This window comes from Carlito syrichta, unplaced genomic scaffold, assembly GCF_000164805.1.
Source record: "Carlito syrichta isolate Samal-C Ts95f unplaced genomic scaffold, Tarsius_syrichta-2.0.1 Scaffold274096, whole genome shotgun sequence".
NCBI classification, from domain to species: Eukaryota; Metazoa; Chordata; class Mammalia; order Primates; family Tarsiidae; genus Carlito; species Carlito syrichta.
This window is the reverse complement of record NW_007218192.1, coordinates 900,942-915,771: the sequence shown is the minus strand read 5'-3', so window position 1 is coordinate 915,771 and position 14,830 is coordinate 900,942. Positions and strand designations below refer to the sequence as shown.

General features: G+C 43.9%; 1 pseudogene; it reads left to right on the top strand.

Moving 5' to 3' along the window:
- LOC103254285 overlaps positions 1–5,653 on the top strand; it is a 28,055-nt pseudogene extending 22,402 nt beyond the window's left edge.
- Positions 5,654–14,830: the final 9,177 nt, after the last annotated feature.

The following is a 14,830-nucleotide window of genomic DNA, read 5'->3' as shown; positions in this document are numbered from 1 at the left end:
AGGTAGGCGACCGGCCTGTTCCATGGGCCGAGCTTTTGGGTTAGGACCCCCCAGGCGACACCTCATCTTTCTCCACATAAAGGTGGAAAGGTTTTTCAATATCCAACAAGGCCAGGGCCGGAACTGAGACCAGGGCATTTTTAAGGGCTTAGAAAGCTTTGTCCCCCTCTGGTGTCCATTTAAAATTAACCTCTGGTCCCTTGGTTATTTCATAGAGGGGTTTTGCGAGTTCAGCAAACTTAGGGATCCATAGTCGGCAGTATCCTACAGCTCCCAAGAATTCCCAGACCTGCCTTTTGCTTCCTGGGGCCAGGATGCCTGCTATAGCCGAATGCGCTGGGCAGTCAAGGATCTTTTTCCTCCCTCGAGGTTATACCCAAGGTATGTGGCTACAGTCACACAGAGCTGAGCCTTTTTTGCTGACACCCTATACCCCAGAGTCTGAAGTTCTTTAAGCAGGTGCCTGGTGGCACGCAGGCACTCACCTTCTGATGTGACTGCGATTAACAGATCATCTACATACTATAGCAGAGTTATTTCAGGGTGCTGTGGTGTGGCTGTGATTAACAGATCATCTACATACTACAGCAGAGTTACTTCAGGGTGCTGTTACCAGAAAGCTCGGAGGTCTTGGCGGAGAGCTTCATCGAACAGCATGGGAGAGTTTTTAAATCCTTGTGGGAGTCGTGTCCAGGTTAACTGGCCATTTTCCCCTTTTACAAGATCTGTCCATTCAAAAGCAAACAAGGGTTGGCTCTGCTTAGCCAATAGGATGCTGAAGAAGGCATCCTTATGGTCCAGGACAGTGTATACCTGCCTCTCTGGAGTTAACCCGCTGCGGAGGGTGTACAGTTGGGGACTGTGGGATGGATATCCTCCACTCGCCTGTTGACCTCCCTGAGGTCCTGGACAGGGCGGTAGTCTCCCGTGCCCACCTTTCTGACAGGAAGAAGCAGGGTGTTCCAGGATGAGTGGCACAGCACTAGGATTTCAGCTTCCTGGAGATGCTGGATGTGGATTGCTATGCCTTTTGGGGCCTCTGGGGATATAGGGTACTGTTTTACCCTAATGGGCATTGCCTGACTTTTGAGCTGTACAACGACTGGCAGTTGATGGGATGCCAGCCCAGGGGAGTTTAATCCAGTCCAGACTTGGGGAAACTCAGTCTGCAGCTGGGCCAGCAGTATGGCGCTTGAAGAGTCAAGAGGGGCCCCACCTTCTGTTAACATGTATTCCTCACTTAGGGGAACAGTAATAAGAATTTTTGATGCCCCAGGTGGGTTTAGGCTTACTGCTGCCATGGTTTCTTTAAAATCTATGTTGGCCTTAAGCTTGTGTAAGAGGTCACGTCCCAGGAGCGGGTACGGGCAGTCTGGCATTATTAGGAATGAATGAGTTACTTTCCCTTTTCCCAAATTTATTGTTCTTTCAGTGGTCCAGAGGCATAATTGAGTCCCGGTTGCCACCTGGACCAAGGAATGCTTATTCTGAAGCAGGCCGTTGTACTTTTGTAGGACTGAATACTCAGCCCCCGTGTCCACTAAGAAGTGGACAGGGCTTCCCCCCACCACAAGTTTTGCCCTGGGCTCCGGGGGGGAATTGACAGAGACGTGGCTCCGTCAGTCAGTTTGCAATTGAAGCACATGAGTAGATTTTGGTGGGCACTCCCGCAGAGGGCACTCTTGTGGTCGGGGTGGCCTGTCTGGGCAGTCTTTTACCCAGTGCCCAATTTTTTACAGTAGGCATGTTGATTTTTTGCTAGTAGAGTTTTTCACCCAGTGCCAGTTCCTCTTTTCCCTGTTGGCTGCTTGGGTTTAACTTCCTGTAAAGCTGCTGCTACTACTTTGGCCATCTTTTTGGTTTGTTGGTCTTCAAGTGAGTCCCTACTATTATAGAACTTCTGGGCTATCTCAATTAATTCTGATAAATTTTCCCTTCAAATCCTTCAATTTTCTGCAATTTCTTTCTTATATCAGGGGCTGACTGGGAGACAAAGGTTATAACTAAGGCCCTCTAATTTTCTGGAGCCTCTGGTCTATGGTAGTATACATCCGATAGGCCTCCATAAGGTGATCCAGAAAAGCCTTGGGAGATTCCTGTGGGCCCTGAGTTACCTCACTTACCTTAGACAAATTTGTGGGCCATCCCCCATTAGAGTCCGGCGATAGGTGGTGAGACACTCCCTACCGTGATCAGTGTTCGGGTTCCAGTTAGGCCTTTCAGCGGGAAAGACATGATCCACACAGTCCTGCTCTGCCAGTCTGCCGTCCGGTCTCAGGACCAATTTCCTTGCCTCCTGACAGATTCATTGTCTTTCCTCCACAGTAAAAAGGGCTTGGAGGAGCTGTTGGCAGTCATCCCAAGTGGGCTGGTGGGTGAAGAAAATAATTTCTAGAAGGCCTATGAGGCTCTGAGGTTTTTCGGAGAATGTCAAATTGTGTTGTTTCCAATTGTAAAGATCACTAGTAGAGAAAGGGACATAAACCATAAAGGGCTGGCCTCCCAAACCTCCCACATCTAGTCCTGAGGGCTGTCTCAGAGGGAGAACTGTGGAAGTTTGTGATTCTGAGTTCCCCAAAGATGAGTCGGGGCTAGTCGGTTTATTAGGAGCGGTTGGGCCCTCGGGAGACGCATGGGGAGGAGGGGGATAGAGGAGCTGATATGAGGTCCCACTCCTGGTGAGTGACAGGCTGAGAACCTTGTGGGATCCCTGCTCCTGCTCAGATGTAGAGTAGGGTGGAAGAATTTCATCATCCTCTGGTGGGCTCTGGAGGACTGGAGGTTTGGCTTTTGGAGTTTCCTGTAGGGCTAAAACACGAGAAGAATTAGCTTTCTTTTCAGCTTTCTTCATCCATGATGGCTACTGCATTACCAGGAAGTACCAGGCAGTGATGTACAGGATCTGGTCCGGGTGGTGTCGATAGATGAACTGTCAGACCTTCCCCACTATGGCAGGGTTGATCCCCTCCGGCGGCCAACCGCAATTAGGAAATGTGGGCCATTTGAGGGAATAAAAGGTGGTTAGATTTCCTTGGTTTAACCTGACTGCTGTGCCGCTCCTTGGAAATCCTTGAAGTGGCACAAAACCAGTTGCAGAGGAGTGTCAGGCTTAGAGCACTGCTGCCCCATAATATCAATAGCAATGACAGACACAACAGTGACTAACACTGAACAAATAAAGACAATAACACAAACTGAACAGGCAGACTTAACTGCCCGAGGGCAATACCGGAGGGCCCAGTGACATTTCACTAGGACCTCGGACCCAGGAATTAATGCTGCATCCAACTTTCCCGCAGGTGCAACCAGAAGTGCGCACAAATAGAACAGGAACTTGACTCACCTCTCAGAGGGCTCTGGGGACATTATGAGTCTGCCAGAGATGACAATCAGCCGTTTGAGAGTCCACAGACTCACCAGGCCTGATGAACACTGAGGTTCACGGGTATGCAGACCCACAAGGTCAGCTGGTGATTGGGGTTGGGGATTAAGCTCTCGGATCTCCTGGGCGAGCCCCTAAATGAAATAGGGACCGAGTGCTTAATTCACAGACACCAACACCAAAATACAAGTTATAAAAAGGAGAGGTTTATTAGCCAACAGCCAGGCCGGCGGCCACTTGCCTGCTGGACATAACAGTGCCACAGCAAGGGGCCCCCATTACCTATAGGAGCTTGCTTAAACGGGGGAAAACCACACTGGAACTTTCCAACTGGGCCAAACCGTAACATCCTAGAGGCCTAGGTACCTTTCAAGCAATGCTAGCGAGGTTCACAGAAGCAAAAAAAAAAAAAGCTGTTAAACAGTTTAACCTAGCCAGCAGGTGCTGTTGCCAGTTTCCAGGAAGGGAATTTTTTTTTTTTTAACTGCAAAGGTCGAGTACATGCTTAGCCTAATTTTTGACATTGTAGATGTTTTTTAAAGCCCCTTCCACAAAATGAATCTACATGTGAGAAAATTACATAGAACCACTGAAATACATTGTACCAATATAAAACGCCTGCTGGCCAGGCTCGGTGGCACAGTCTGTAATCCCAGCGCTTTGGGAGGCCGAGGTGAGTGGATTGCCTGAGCCTGCGGATTTGAGACCCACCTGGGCAACTTGGCGAGACCTCATCTCCACAATAAATCAAAAATTAGCCAGGCATGGTAGTGCGCACCTGTAGTTCCAGCTCCTTGGAAGGCTGAGGCGGAAGGATTGCTGGAGCCCAACAGGTCGAGGGAGGTTGCAGTGGCTGGGAGTGGCCACTGCACTCCAGTCTGAGTGACAGAGTGAGACTCCAACTCAAAAAAATAAAATAAAAATAAAATAAATAAAAATAAAATGCCTACTAATGTGTCATACTATAGTTTTTTAAAAAATGAAATCATTGAGGGAAACTGGACAAAAGATACATGGGCCCTCTCTGTATTATTTTTGCAACTTCTGAGGATCTATATAATTTTGAAATTAAAAAAGAAATTTTTTTTAAAGACTCAGAAAAAAGTAGAACAATGAAGATAAAGATAAAGCAATCCAATAGGAAAAAATAGCAAAACCTTGAACATGTAGCTCCCAGAAGAGGAAACAGTTATAGCCAAGTAATGTATAAATCAAGATTCAACTTCACTAATACGTAAGGAAAGGCAAAGAAAGACCGCAGTGAAAGAGCAATTTTAAAAAAGATAGGAGCTGTGGCGGGGCTTGCCGGAATCGTGTCAGAGGACCACTGCAATCTGTGGCCCCGGGGCAGGGCTGGGAGGCGGCCTTTGCAGCTGCTGCAGTGTGGGGCTTGGCACTCTGGCCCAGCCCGCTGCAGCGTGTCTAAGTGCGCCTGGCTCTGCGTCGGCGGTCCCTGCTTCCTCGCCACCCTGCACACGCTGCGCCGGGACCGAGATCCTTCCTGTACCGCAAGCCAGGCCTACCACAATCTGGGCAAGGACCAAACCGGTGCCTACTTAATCGACAGAGACCCCACCTACTTACACACGGAAAACTTGTCATTCACAAGGACCTGGCCGAGGAAGGATTGTTGGAGGATGCTGAATTTTTTTTTTGAGTTGGAATAGCACTCTGTCTGTCGCCCAGGCTGGAGTGCAGTGGCACGCGTGCAGCCACCCCAGTGTCGACCTGCTGGGCTACGGTGATCCTTCCGCCTCAGCCTTTCAAGTAGCTGGAACTCCAGGCGTGCACTACTATGCTCGGCTAATTTTTTTTTTTATTGTAGAGACGAGGTCTCACAAAGTTACCCAGGCTGGTCTCCAACCCGCGGGCTCAGGCAGTCCTCTCACCTCGGCCTCCCAAAGTGCTAGGATTACAGGCTGAACCACCAAGCCTAGCCAGAAGCTGAATTTTATATCACCTCATCAATAAAACTTGTAAAGGACAAAATTGGAGAATGAGACAGCAAAACATTGCGGATGTCTGTGAAACACACATACCGTGTACTGCAGTGTCAGGAGGAGAAGCTCACACAGATAGAGCTTCCAGCTGTCTGACAGCTGGAAGTTGGAGCAGCTGGTCAGCATCGGGTCTTCTTGCAACTATGGAAATGAAGACCAGGCCGAGTTCCTTTGTGTGGTCTCCAAGGAGCTGCACAACAGCCCGTAGGGCACAGCCAGCCAGCCCAGCAAGAAGGCCAAGATTTTGCAAGAACGGGGTTCGAGGATGTGAGGGAGACACAGTGTTGGCAGCTGAAGGAATGATTTACTCTTTCTCAAGATGCAATGAACCGCCATGTCCAGGAAACTTGGCTATGAGAAGAAACCTGCTCTGGATCATTCATCTAGAGATCTGGGCATGAATCCTTTTTTGCCTCTGAGTTGGGTGGTGAGAGACGTGCCCAGCTGTCCAGGGCCAGGCACCCCTACAGGGAGAAGCACGGTGGCTGGCTGGGTACAGTCTCGGGGGATGGGAGGAGGGTGGCTCACTCTGCTTTTCCAAATGCCACGTGGGACTGAGGCGGGATGCTCCCGGTCAGCCCCATCGATCCCTGAAGACCATTCAGAGGACAGCATTCTTGGTGCTACACAAACTGTCTATACAAGCAGCCTGGGCCTCATTGGCAGGAAGTGGCCACAGCCGGTGTTCAGCACGTCGCAGCCTCGAGTCTGGGTGTCCCTGGTCACCCGGGTCAGGCCCCAGTCCTCAAGAGGACATCTGCCCTGCCTCCTGGGCGGGGCTGTTCAGCAGTTTCTCTGGAGACCCTGACAGGGTGGCTTCCGCATCATCACTACTTCTGGGTCAGAGTGGGCTCCATGTCTACCTGATCACCTGGGACAGACGAGGCTTCTCAATTTGTATTTTCCAGGCGGGAGAACTTTGTATTTCTTTTTTGGTGTGGATAGACTACACAGTATTTCTACTCTTTAGAAACATCTACAGGTGCTGCTGCGTTGGGGTTGGTGTGTCGAATTATTGCGGGAGGTGGGAGTGTCACCCGTCCCGCTCACCCTCCGCCTGTCAGTGCCTTGTCGTGCCTGGGATGAAGGCCGAGCTGAAGGCTGTCCACCTGGCTTCTGGAGCAGAAGCTCGGTCTTGTTGAAAATTCGGGATGTTTACAACACATCACAGTCTCTTCTCTTTCTCCCTGGCTCTCATTTTCTTTGTATAACTATGCAGTCTTCTCCCTGTTTCTGGGATGTCTGAGAAGCCACATACCCTGCACGGGCCCCGCTCACCTAACATGCCATGGGAGCTGCTAGGAATCCTGTGGAAACTGCTGCCCGCATGCTTGATAGCCCTCTCTGCAGGCTGTGGGGCCTTGTTGGAGTTGGGGGCCTGGCGCCCTTGCGTGAGCTCTGTGCTTCTGGAATCCACTTCCCGAGGGGAGCTGTGCACACTGGCCGCTGGGGCTGCCGTGGGTGAGTCCAGGGTTCTGACACTGTCTGGTTTCCAGTGCTTCCGGACGGAGACTTCTGCCTAAACTCGTCCTCTTCTCCTTTGCCAGTAATCTGATTAACCAAGTTCTCCAGCATCTAGGACTTACTTCCTCCTTTTTGTAAGGTCTCTTGTATGTTGCTAAATGTTTGGCCTGAACAGTTTATAAGCCTTTCCTCAGGGCAGGTCTAGCTCCTGCCGATCCTGCCCTCCCCCTTGCAGCCCTGGAGGGAAGGCTCGCCCTCTAGGGGCTGCCTCCACTTAGTGTTGTTTGATTTATGACTTTGACATAATAGATAGGTTTGTGGGGTTTTTTTAGATTTAAAGATATTGAGACTTAATTCACTAAAATTTATTCTAAGGGGATATTTATATTTTTATACTTCTTTAGGTATCTGTATTTTATCAGCTTACAGTTTAATGCCTACGTTTCCCCCCAAAAAAGCAAATAAAATTGTGTATTTATGAATGAAAAAAATTAAATAAATAAATGAATTAAATGTGACATTTAACAACATACCTGAATCTCAAAAACTTTATGATGAGAAGGAGTGATGTCCCCAAATAGTGAATAGGAAAGCCCAGACCCTCCTTTCCCTAAGGAGACGTAGACTTAACAACAATACATGGACCAATTGTCTTTGTAAAACATCCAGAAACCAGTTAAGAGGTTCCTACACCCTGGTGAGTGAAAAGCCAATCAAATTTAAAAACCCTGTAGGAAAATTCCTGGAATATACTCACCAGAGCCCCTTCTCCTGGCACAGGGCAAAATGACTGGGAGGAAACCCCCAATTCCCGACATCTCCCTGGGGAAGAAAATAAGTGGAACATCTACCCAATGTTTTGACTGTTGGGGGTTCTGTCCAAGGGTCTGGTTTCTATCTTGCCTGAATCTAAACACTGACAAGAGGGCCAGGTTTGGGTCACTGAAAACAAAAGTGGTCAATGTGGTTTGGTCTAGCACCAGAGTCTGCAGTATCACAGTCGGACACTAGGTGACGCTCCAGCACCGTAGCTTACCACAGTACTGGACCCTAGGGGGACCTCCTAAATAGAAAATAGCATACCAGTTAGGAGATTCCACCCACAAGCCAAAGAGAGTGTATTCCCAGAAAAGGTTTGAGAGGTCTCCAGAGTCTCTAGGCAGGCTGACTGAAGAAAGTCCTCTCTGTACAAAACTAGACCACAAAGACATGGAGAGGTAAATGAGTTTTCAAATGCCAAAACTCCAACGGAAGGTAACAAGACTTCTAAACAGTAAAACATGGCCTATTCAAAGGAACAAATTACATCTCCAGGAACTGACCCTAAAGAAAATGGAAATATGAACGAACAAAGTATTTAAAATAACAATCATAAAGATATTCAATAAATTAAAAGAGAGCACAGATAGACAACCAAATAAAATCAAGAAAACCATCTGTGAACCAAATGAAAATATAACAAAAGAGATAGAAACTGAAGAAGAACCAAACAGAAATTATGAAACTGAAGAACACAATAACTGAATTGAAAAATTCACTAGAGGGACTCAACAACAGACTTGACCAAGCTAAGAATCAATGAAGTCAAAGACAGGACTTTTGGAATTACTGAGACAGATTTTAAAAACAGAATTAAGAAAAGTGAAAAGAGCATAAGGAAATTATGGAATACCAGTAAGTGGAACAACATGTGCATTATGAAAATCTGAGAAGAAGAAAAAGAGAAAACAACAGAAAGCCTACTTTTAAAATAGTGGCTGAAATCTCCCCAAATCAGAGGAGAGAAATAAACATACAAATTTAAGAAGTTCAAATACTCCAAACAGAATAAATCTGAAAACACCTACACCATGACACATCATAATTAAACTGTCAAAAGTGACAGAGAGAAACTTGGAAGCAGCAAGAAAAAAGCAACTTGTCACATACAAGGAAGATCCTATTAGGTCATCAGCTGATTTTTTATCAGAAACTTAGCAGGCTAGAAAGGAGTAGAGAAGGAGGATATGAAGATAGGGGAAAAACTGCCAACAAACAATAATATGTGGGGCTAAACTGTCCTTCAAAAATGAAGGAGAAATGTGACTTTCTCAAATGAACAAAGAATGAACAAAGTCATCACCACTAAACCTGCCCTACAAGTAATGCTAAAAAAGAGTCCTTCAAGCTGAAGTGAAAAGATGATAAACAGCAACACAAAACCATACAAAAATATAAACCTCCCAGGTAAAGGTAATATAGAGAAACATATGTAACTCTATAGTATTATATATAATACTGCAGTAATGTAGGTATGTACATCACTTTTGAATTTGGTAGAGAATTTTTAAAAGCAAAAGCATAAGAAGTAATTAAAAATCTATGCTAATGGATACACGATATACAAAGAGGTAGTTTGTGTCTTCAGTAACATAAAGTGGGGAGGCCAGAGATGTAAAGAAGTAGAATTTTTATATGCAACTGAAATTAAATTGTCGTCGGTTTATAATAGATTGTTATAACTTTATTATTCTTTAAGATTCTTTGCAACGTTGCAATGGTAATGACTAATAAGTTATTTATAGAATACAGATACTCTTCAACTTACAATGAGTTTGTATCCAAAAACAACCCATCAGAAGTCAAAAATGTTTTAAGTAGAAAATGCGTTTAATGCTGGCAACACAGTAGACCATCTCTGACTTACAATGGTTCAACTTATTATTTTTCTGCTTTATAGGGCTGCAAACGTGATTTGTAAGTTATAAGAATCTTTTCAATTTATGATGAGTTACATTTAGATAAACTCATTGTCAAATCTCAGAATTATAAGCTTGAACCACCATAAGTCAGACACCATCAGTATACACAAAGAGAAATGAAAAGGGAATCAAGCATGTCATTACAAAAAAAATCAACAAAACACAAAATAAGGCATAAAGGATGAAAAGAGTGGAAAAAGAAAAGCTACAAGACATATTTTTTTTTAATAAAATAAAAATGGTAAGCCTTTCCATATCAGTAATTACTTTAAAGGTAAATAAATTAGACACCTCAATTAAAAGACATAGATAAAGCCAAATGGATTTTAAAAATCCAATTATATACAAGAGACTCACTTTTAGATACAAGGACACAAATAGGCTAAAAGTAAAAGTATAGAAAAAGATATTCCATACTAAAGGAATCTGAAGAGAGCAGAGATGGCCATACTTTTCTCCGATGAAGTAAACTTTAAGACAAAAGACTGTCACATGAGACAAAGAAGAATATTTTATTGTGATGAGTCAAATCACCAAGAAGATATAACAAGTATAAATATATGGGGTGCCAAAAAATGTATACACATTTTAAGAGACGTTATCTTTGTATTACTTTTCAAAGTTGAATTCAATTATGGCAGCAATGTGTAGTATGATGTTTGCTCTGCAAACTATGCTTCTGCTATTTTCTTTGTCCTACCTGCCACATGATAGCATTCATTTGATTAATGCCATATTTAGAGCAAATGTCTAACCTAAAATGTGTATTCATTTTTTGGCACCCCTGTATCCATTGTATAACTGACAATAGAGCTGCCAAATATATGAGGCAAACATTGACAAAACTGATGAGAGATAATAGACAGGAACACAACAACAGTAAGAGCTGTCAACATCCCATTTTCCAGTACAAATAGAACAACTAGATAGGAAATCTATAAAGAAACAGGAAACTTGAATAACACTATAGACCTAACAGATACCTACAGAGCACTCCAACCAACGTCACCAGATTACATATTCTTCTCAGCAAGTTCAACTATAGATTCGTCCACAAAACAAAGGCATAAAAAGTTACAAAGTTAAGGAAATTGAAGTAATACAAAGTATCTTCACCGATGGCAATGGAATGAAATTAGAAATCAGCAGCAGAAGCAAAACAGGAAAACCCACAAGTATATGGAAATTAAACTCTCTCTTACACAACCAATGGCTCAAATAAGAAATCAGAAGGGAAGTGAGGAAATATTTTGAGACAAACGAAAATGAAAATGCACCAAAATCAGTACTAAAAAGTAAGTTTATACTGGTAAATGCATACATTAAAGAAGAAAGAGCTCAATTTAGCAACCTTATCTTACACCTCAAGGAACTAAAGAAGAACCAACTAAACAAATAAACCCAATTAACAGAAGAAGAGGAAATAATAAAGATTAGAGCAGAGATAAATGGAATACAGAGTAAGAAAAGAAAAAAACAAGATCAAGAGTTAGTTTTTTGAAAAAAAATCAACAAACACTTTGCTAGACTAAGAAAAAAGAGAAATCACTCAAATTACCAAAATTAGAAATAAAACACATTTCAACTATATCACAAAAACAAAAGAATCGTAAGAGACTACTATGAACAATTATACACCAACAAATTGGATAACCTATAAGAAATAAGTGAATTTCTTAAAATATACAACATAACCAGACTGAATCATGAAGAAAGAAAAGATCTAAACAGACCTATAACTAGTAAGAAGAATAAAGCAGTAATCAAAAACCACCCAACAAAGAAAAGTTCAGGACCAGATGGCTTTACTGGAGAATTCTGCCAAATATTTAAAGAATGAGCACCAATCCTTCGCAAACTCTTCCAAAACACTGAAGAGGAGGGAGCACTTCTAAGCCCATTCTACGAGACTAGCATTACTCTGATACCAAAACCAAACAAAGACACAACAACAACAACAACAACAAACCACAGACCCAAATCCCTGAGGAATATTGGTACAAATTTTCGGGACAAAATACTAAACATTGATAAAAGAAAAGCAAAGAAGATACAAATAAATGGAAAGACACTTCATGCTTATGGATTTGAAGACTTCATATTGTTAAGATGGCAGTACTACCCAAAGCAATCTACAGATTCATTGAATCCTTATAAAAATCTTCACAGCATTTTTTAATAGAAAAAAATTCTAAAATGTATATGGAAATCTCAAGGGACCCTGAATTGCCAAATACTGGGGTGAAAAAAAAAGAACAAAGCTGGAGGTCTCACATTTCCTGATTTCAAAACATGATACAACAGTAATTAAGACAGTGTGGTTCTGGAAAAAAGATACATATGTACACCTACTTAACACTACTGAACCATGCACTTTAAAATGGTCACATTGGTAATTGGTTTATGCTATGTGTTTTTACCACAATAAAAGAAAAAGAATTTATACACACACAGACACAGACACACACACACAAATCTTTTAAGATGAGTGAAAGAAGCCAGACATTAGTCACTGTACAACTCTGTTTGTATGAAATTCAAGAACAATCTGTGATGACAGAAATCAGAGTGACAGTTGCCTCTGGGGCCAGAGATTGAATGGGAAGGAGCAAGAAGGAACTTTCCATGTCTTGGGCTGGTGATTACCTGCCTGAGTGTATGCAGATGTTAAAATTCACTTAGCTACACATTGAATATCTGTGCACTTTTCTGTTATGTGCACCAAAAAGCACATCATGGGATTCAGCATAAAATAGAAAAAGGAAGCAAGAAAGGCAAGTCAAGTCACAAGGCAGCACAAGTTGCCAATAGCAGAAAGTCAAGTTCAAAGACCACCATAGAGAGTTCAGTACTGAGGCATCCGATGCTCCTTCCTAAATGAAAAGAATAGCAGAAAGGAGGCTAAGTGGTCTTAAAAGCTAGGCACTTCTGCTGTGTTCTCATGGGAACTGTGGCACTTGGTGCTTACAGACCATTGGAAATCCTCACTGCTTTTATCTTCCAAGTCTGCTGGTCGCTCCTGGGGCCTCAGGAACCTGAGAGACTCACAGTAACTGCCACAAATGATCACAGCAGCCTGTGAATTAGAGGTGATTTACCAAGTGGGTGAGGGGAGGCACAGCACAATCTCACGTGTGCATGAGTTAAATCTGCTGATGCTCACGGATCCGCCTCCTCTCCATCACTCCAGGAGCGATCTTTCTCTTTCTCTTTCACTTCCAAATCTAATGGTAAACCTGATCCAGGATAACGCTGGCAAGGAGTTCTGAAAAATGTAGTTCCCAAACTTGAAGCCCCCCCAATAAAGAGGAGAGTAAAGAAAGAAGGGGGATACATGCTGATTGCAAAAACACCAGTGTTGCTCTTTTTTCTAATTGGGATTCACTTGATTGCTGATGGGACTGAGTGCTTTCCCTATGCTTGCTCGCTGTATTTTCCATTTTGCAGTAAACCATGAAAAAGCTGTTGCTTTAACAAAGTTCCATTGTAGTGGGAGAAAGAAAACTGATTAATGTGTTGACTTCTGTTCTACATATGCCTCGGTGGCCGTGTTGAGGAACTTAATTCAGGCTAGTGATGGGCACCAAAGTTCATGGGACATTCGAGCACACTGACCAGGAGGAACACCATTTTTCCTAGTATTGAGCAATTACTGTGAGCCAATGCCTTGCGTGTTAATTATATTCTGTGCATCTTACAGACGACGTGACTGATAGAATATTTTAAGTACTTCCTTGTGCATTTTTCCTCCTCACAGTAGTCCAATTCTTTCCCTGGCGGCTCTTTCCAATTTTAAAGCTGGAGTGTGAGACTTGTTGATTTGAGGAGGGAGCAGGAGGGATTCCAGCTAGAACAAAGAAGGCCATCTGGTAGGAAGAGGGCTGAGGTAGGAAAGTCCCTACCAGAAGGAAATAAGGGGAAATCCTCCCCTCATGACTTGGGGCAGGTAGCAAGGAAAAGAAGGGAGAAGAGCAGGTGTCAAGATGCTGGAGTCTTGGCACCTCACAGTCCTGGGGTCACAGTGCTGGTGTGAAGTGGAATGAGGTATAGAAACCCCAGAACATTTCGAGATACCTAGGGCATAAATGACCATGGCCTGGCTTCCCAGGGCATTCACAGGCCACGGACATCACAGAGGACTGTGTTCCATGTGCCTTTGAGCACTAGATCAGAGGCAGCAGAGGAACTGAATGTCTTCAGAAACTGGTGGCTGTGATTAATCCTCAAGGAAAGGAATTGGGAGCCCCATAAAGGACATTGAATCCTGTGGATTTTGTACTCTGTGGATGACCATGGTAGATAAATTACAAAAATGTCCACAAGTCTATAGCCCCTCATTCACACCTTTCACAGTATGACTTTGTAGATCCTCTTAACAAGAGGCAAAATCTATTTTCCATCCTTTGAATCTGGCCTGGTCTTGTCACTTGCTTTGACAAAAAGAATATGGCAGAAGTGACCTTGTACCTTGCAGCTTCTCTCAAAACTGCCACTTTCATGTGAACGTGGCTAGCTTCCTGGAGGATGAGAGACCACATGGAAGAGAGTTGAGGTACCCAGGTTGACAATCAATCAACCCCAGTAACAAAGCCACCCAGCCTACCTGCAGCTGACCTCGAGTGTGAAGCAATCCAACCAAAATCAGCTGTGATGACAAGAACCACCTGACTGAGCCCAGACTAAATTGTCAACCCACTGAATCATGAATTAAGTAAATGACTATTGTTTTAAGACTTCGAGTTTTGGTGTGGTTTGTTACACAGTGATAGCTAACCAATACAATGCCTTGCCTATTAAAATTTTTAAAAAATTATTTTTTAGCTGGGCTCGGTGGCTCAGCCTGTAATCTCGTGCTTTGGGAGGCTGAGGTGAGTGGATTGCCTGAGCCCGCAGGTTTGAGACCCACCTGGGCAACTTGGTGAGACCTCATCTCTACAATAAATCAAAAAATTAGCCGGGCGTGGTAGCGCATGTCTGTGATTCCAGCTACTTGGAAGGCTGAGGCGGAAGGATCGTGGGAGCCCAGCAGGTCGAGGCTGCGGTGGCCGGGAGCGGCCACTGCACTCCAGTCTGGGTGACAGAGTGAGACTCCAACTCAAAAAAAAAAATTATTTTTAAATGAACCCTGAGAAGAAAATAAACAGCTGAGAAAGGAATCTGCCTGAATGAGCAGGTGATTCAGAAGTTCCTGTAAGAGAGTGATGTGGAGGTGCTGAGGGTCTGGTGGAATCGTCTAGGCCTGT